Consider the following 6,000-nt stretch of genomic DNA (forward strand, 5'->3'; position numbering starts at 1 on the left):
CATCATAGTGGTGTTCTATATACAAATAACATGTACCAAGCATTCTATAAATAGTTTTTTTATTTATTTATAAAGCTTTTTTTTTCTTTCAATATCCAAAACAAAGCAATACACATTTCGACATGACATAGACAGAAAAAACAAAAACAAGTTGTATATACATACTTAATCTTAAAGGCCCTATTCCATGGAACGATTATTGGCCATATTCGGCCATTACAGCCGATAATCGTCCTGTGGATTAAAAGGCAATGATCAGCCGACATTGCTCAAGTTGGCTGATCGTTGCAGTCGTTTGTCTTTCAATCATGTTGACAAACAAGCGACGCTGCCATCGCACCATGGAATAGGAGTGGTGGCAGCAGACCGCCACTCTCCTCTATGGGCTGCTCGGACGATCTAGCGATCACCCGGGCAGACCCCCCCGCGTCTCCCCGCAGCCCCCCCAAACTCACCCGCTCGCTGCTGCTGCGTGTAATAGCAGTGGCAGCGAGCGGGAAACGAGGAGCAAATGAGCACTGACAGAGCTTGTTTGCTCCTCACAGTCGGCCCGTAGAATAGGGCCTTAAGGCTTAAAATCTCTTCCTATAGTCATTCCTTTCTTTCTCTTTTTCTTATTCTTAAGGCCCTATTCCACGGGCCGACTGTGAGGAGCAAACGAGCGCTGTCAGCGTTCGTTAGCTCCTCGTTCCCCGCTCACTGTCACCGCTATGACATGTGGTAGCAGCGAGCAGGTGAGTGCTGGAGGGGCCACGGGGGGTGGGGGGGCTGCTCGGTCGATCGCTAGATTGTTCGGGCAGCCCATAGAGGATAGTGGCGGTCTGCTGCCGCCTCTCCTATTCCATGGAGCGATGGCAGCAGATTGCTACTATCACAGTCACTTGTCTTTCAACATGTTTGAAAGACAAACAACTGCAATGATCAGCCGACATGAACGATGTCGGCTGATCGTTGCCTTCTATTCCACGGGGCGATTATTGGCCGATATTGGCCGAATACAGCCGATAATCGTTACGTAGAATAGGGCCTTTAAACCTTTCCATATTCTCTTCTCTTCCCCTTTCTTTCCCATTTTTCTCCTTCTATATACCCTCCCCCTTACCCCCTCCTCCCAAAAAAAAGAAAAAAAAAAAAAGAAAAAAAAAATTCTATAAATTGTTATACAACAATCTGTGCAGAATGGTTACACAAAATGTAAACTGAGATTTAAAAAGAGATTTATGACTGCTGTGGCCAAAAAAAATAGTTATCACTAATGACATGTTATTAGCTACAGAAATGTCATCGATATGGGAATAGCCGAACCTAGATGTCAGTCAGAATTCCTAAGAGCAAAGATGACTCTGGAGTTTAATTACAATAATGGCCTCTACATAGGAACAAGACATAAAGTCCTAGTGAAATCCCTTGTGCATCGCACGTGAAGGCACGAGAACATCAACATTTTAAGTCTAGTGCATTAAAAGTATATAGACAATATTTTTTTTTTCCTTATGGTTAAGCATTTTTATTTATGAGTTTTATTTCATATACAGATTTCTTTTAAAAACCACTTAAAGCTAAGTAAAACTACTGATTGTTATTCACAGACCCCATTACAACATGAGCCCCATATACTTGCTTGACAACTAGAGATGAGCGAACCGGGTTCGGGTTCGAGCCCATCCGAACCCGAACAATCGGCATTTGATTAGCTGGGGCTGCTGAACTTGGATAAAGCTCTAAGGTTGTCTGGAAAACATGGATACAGCCAATGACTATATCCATGTTTTCCACATAGCCTTAGGGCTTTATCCAACTTCAGCAGCCACCGCTAATCAAATGCTGAAAGTTCGGGTTCGGATGGACTTGAGCATGCTTGAGGTTCGCTCATCTCTATTGACAACAAACTGAATTGCAATAAACAAAAAACAAACAAACAAAAACAGCCCAAAATCCAGTACTGAATATGGAGTTTTCACTGAGGATTCTGACGTGTGAATCCCTTACAGACATCAGTAGAAAAAGTATGGTGAGGCAGTAAGACCAGGGATACACCATGCTTTTTCGTTCTATTGATAGGTCCTGTTTTAACATTGGAAAATAACTGGATGTCAAATAAAATGAGGCAAGAGGATTCTATATTGTAGCATCTTTTTGCCATTCACTTGTATTGTACTAACAAAACCAAACCTAAAAAAGGAAAAAAAAAGTCTCTGCTTATCTGTTCTACTGAAAACATGAATTTTGAATGAAGACTTCTAAACTGACACATGATAACCACAAAAGAGGTAGAACAATATAAGCAACCGTCACTCCAAAGTGAGAAGAACAGGGTGAACTGAGGTTACATTTCTCTGCACACTGGCTACTAGGATTCTGGGATCTACCACAAACTACCCTTCTATATATCTTGCTTCTACTTTTTCCCACATTTGCCCCATATATAATAAATACCAGATTTTAAAACATTCTGTTTCATTCTCTCTTTGCAGTTTGATATTGGGAAAATTCCCATCAGATTGCAATTGGGTGGTAGGAAAGCTGTTCTGGATTATCACATTTGGTTCATTATGTGCTGCCAGATTACTCTAGTAGATTATAAGGGCAGACTAGATGGGACAGTCGGTCAATTTCTGCTGACAGTCTTCTATATTTCTAAGGAGCTCTTCTCTTCTTCAGTCATGTATGGTGACTGTGGGGAAAATAATATGCCTGATGTACACCAGGGAGAAGGCAAAGATCTTTGCACAAGCCACCCAGTTTGCACAAAAGACGTTTGCACTTTTGTTCTGGCATATGCCTGTCTCGCCCAACAAGGGTTGGGGGTGGGGGATACAAGACATGATTTATCATTATTTATGCCTGCAAAGAGGTGTAAATCATGGCATAAATCTCCACCTGCTCTGGAGCTGGAGTAGGCTCCTGCACATGCCAGGTGGCAGCTTCAGATCAGATGCATGTACTGCATGCACCTCTTAGTAAATCAGGTGTGGGGCATGGGGGGCAGGGATTTATGTACCTTTACGTCTGTCTTGATAAATTCCCCCTTGTGTTTCCTCCAGGCGCTCAGTATCTTGAGAGTCAAGACACCATACACTGTTTTGAACTTAAAGGGGTACTCCAGCGAAAAGCTTTTTCCCAGTAATTTAAACACATTACAAAGTTATATAACTTTGTAATATGCTTAAATCACCTATCTGCCCCCCTTCCCTATCTTTTCTCTTCTCAATCCCCCACCAGGAAGTTAAGTAAACTCATTCTTACCTAATGACTGTTGACCCCAGGCTGCTCTGTGGAAGCCATTTTGTGACAGTGACATCATCAAGAGGGAGGCGGGCCTAAGCCCTGTTAGGCCAGCCTCCCTTTGTCAGATGAATCAGGTTGCTCAGCTCTGATTGGCTGAACAAGATGTAAGCCATCTAACAGTTTTACAGAGTGAGTTAGACATCACAGGAGACAAAGTGGATCATGGGAAAGCCCAAACCAGGAAGTAAAGAAAAAGTGAAGCCACCAACTGGAGATTCAGGGACCTGCAAACAGCGGGAAATTCAAACGGAGACAGACTCCGGAGGGATGGTAATTGTAAAAACTATGTTTATGATTGATTGTTTTTGTTTTTTTGTCAGCGCCAGAGTAACCCTTTAAGGAATAGAAAATAACTACGACAAAAGCCTCACTTGTGTTTAGGCTTTGCAAAAAAGTTTATGCACCATTAGCATTCCAAAGGTATTGCTTTAAGGATAGAAAGGAAACCTTAATGGTGCGTTCACACCTACAGGATCTGCAGCTGATTTTCTGCAGCAGATTTCATTTAAATAACTGAACACCGCATCAAATCTGCTGCAGATCTGCTGCAGATCCTGTAGGTGTGAACGCACCCTAACATAGCAAAGACTATACAACTTTAGTATAGAAAGCGGTCTGTTTCATAATAAGCTTACAAATATTACAGAGATAATTAATTGGTTGGATTGATCGATGCTTACTGGATCCATCCTTTTAATGTAAGTTATCTCTGGAATGTCTTTGAGCATATAGCAACAAAGAACGCTTTCTATAATGAAGGTGTAATTATGGCCTGGAGGAGATGGAGTCACCATACTGTATATAACAGAAGAAGAACACCTCCGAGTGTGAACTGTTGCTTGGAAAATGAAGCCCATGGTCTCACCGGGTATTGCAGTTATCTAATTGGGAATGCCATTCTGTTGCCAGGCTGTACCATGATTGTAATACACAGAAAAGCATTATAATAGAAAATCATATAAAAGAAATCTTAGTTATTTCATTGGCTGAGAGAACCAGCAGGGAATAAGGCACTATGTATATACTTTAATTAAAAAAAAAGTATAATCCATGTTGTCCAAAGAGTCCCAAATGTGATATAACAAAAAAAGATAATTGCTCATGTGTCTTATCCTGTGGCGATGAGCGTTACAGTGTCCTGATCTTCCTTTACAAGAGAACGACATGGGCTACTGCAGCCAATCAGAAGCCTCGGTGGTTGCAAGGCCATATTCCTGACATCACATCTCCCATCACTGAGTGGTGCATACAGGAGTAAGGCCTCTGGCTGCTGAGGCTGCTGCAATGGTCACATGTCGCCCACCTGTATATATATATATATATATATATATATATATATATATACATGTACATATATATAAAACTAGGTCGCTGACTGGAGACTGTAGTTCTGAAGTGTCATAGGGACCCATGCAGAGACCCAGCCTGGCTTTCCTTCACCAGAGCTAATGAGTCATTTCACTGTCCTAGTCCCTGTATATGGACACCAGAGTCTTACCAGTGCCCTGCTAACAACCAGTCCCTGCGGCCCGCATGTGCCCCCCCCCCCCCCACACACACACACACACACTCACACTCATATCTTGTAAAGGGATGGAAATCTTTTTCTATTAAGGAATTTGTGGGATGAAGTAATGATCGCTAAGGTAGACATAATTCTGGAATTAGTGCAGCACAGACAGCCTTACATTTGCCTAATATGTATCAATGCCTGAGTTTGTGTGATTCTACATGGAGTTTCTATGTACATAACTAAACATTATTTTTCAGAACTGCCTTATCTGAATATAAAGTATGATGTACATTCTGTCTCCAGCCTACGGAGCTGGCTTCTGAAGACAGGTCTCCTTTAAGATGGATTTGGTGTTAGAGCCCTTTAAGAGGATTGTGACAGTGTAGCATCCTACCTGAATAAGTGGGGGCTGCAGTACCGGGTACGGCCACAGGTGGTGCTCTTGTCACTTCTCACGCTGGGTGGATAGCAGGTAGGTGCTGAAACCTTCCGAAAGAGCAGCAGTCAGTGCAATGTAAGATGGGCAGGACACAATACACACAGTGCAGCGGCAATGGCAGTGTGACACTGAGAATAACGCACAGAGCACAGCACAGAAGTAGTGGAGACAGGCACACACAGAACACATGCACCCGGTGCCAGTACTATGTCAGGCTGACCCGCCCAGACCCACGAGAGCCATTCATACCACAGCCCTAAGCCATTGCTATGCAGAGTTGGCATTGGCCAGTGCAGTGACACACCGGGCACAGATGGCAGACAGGCACTCACCCCTTCCCCCGGTGTATAAGCGGCCACACATCCGCAGCTGCACCGCACGGAACCGCTGTGTGCACAGCACCAGGCCGAGGACCGGGACTCAGCACACCCACCGCCCGAGCCAGCACCGCCCACCCCGCCTCATCCGCGCCTGATTGGAGCAGACGGCTGCCTGTTAGATCGGGGGCGTGGCTATGCGCTCCCTCCTCCCTCCCCTGTGTGCTGTCACCTCTGCTGGCACCGGCGGCTGCGTGTCCTTCTACAGCCGGGCTCCTCTCTACTCTGAGCTCCTCTCTACTCTGAGCTCCTCTCTACTCTGAGCTCCTGTCTGTTCTATCTAGTATACACGAGCCCCTCTCTGTTCTATCTAGTATACACGAGCCCCTCTCTGTTCTATCTAGTATACACGAGCCCCTCTCTGTTCTATCTAGTATACACGA

The 6,000-nt window shown here is 44.1% G+C and overlaps 1 protein-coding gene across 5 annotated transcripts in view; it reads right to left on the reverse strand.

Annotated features, from left to right (window-relative positions):
* WDR17 (WD repeat domain 17) overlaps positions 1-5,649 on the reverse strand; it is a 77,167-nt gene extending 71,518 nt beyond the window's left edge. For all 5 annotated transcript variants that reach the window (XM_069976586.1, XM_069976587.1, XM_069976588.1 and 2 more), the window contains exons 1-2: positions 5,573-5,649; positions 5,196-5,287 (exon numbers count right to left, since the gene is read on the reverse strand). The gene's annotated coding sequence lies outside the window, so the exon portion shown is untranslated. The remainder of the gene's footprint in view (positions 1-5,195; positions 5,288-5,572) is intronic.
* Positions 5,650-6,000: the final 351 nt, after the last annotated feature.

The sequence above is a fragment of the Dendropsophus ebraccatus genome, chromosome 7, assembly GCF_027789765.1.
Source record: "Dendropsophus ebraccatus isolate aDenEbr1 chromosome 7, aDenEbr1.pat, whole genome shotgun sequence".
Lineage (NCBI taxonomy): Eukaryota > Metazoa > Chordata > Amphibia > Anura > Hylidae > Dendropsophus > Dendropsophus ebraccatus.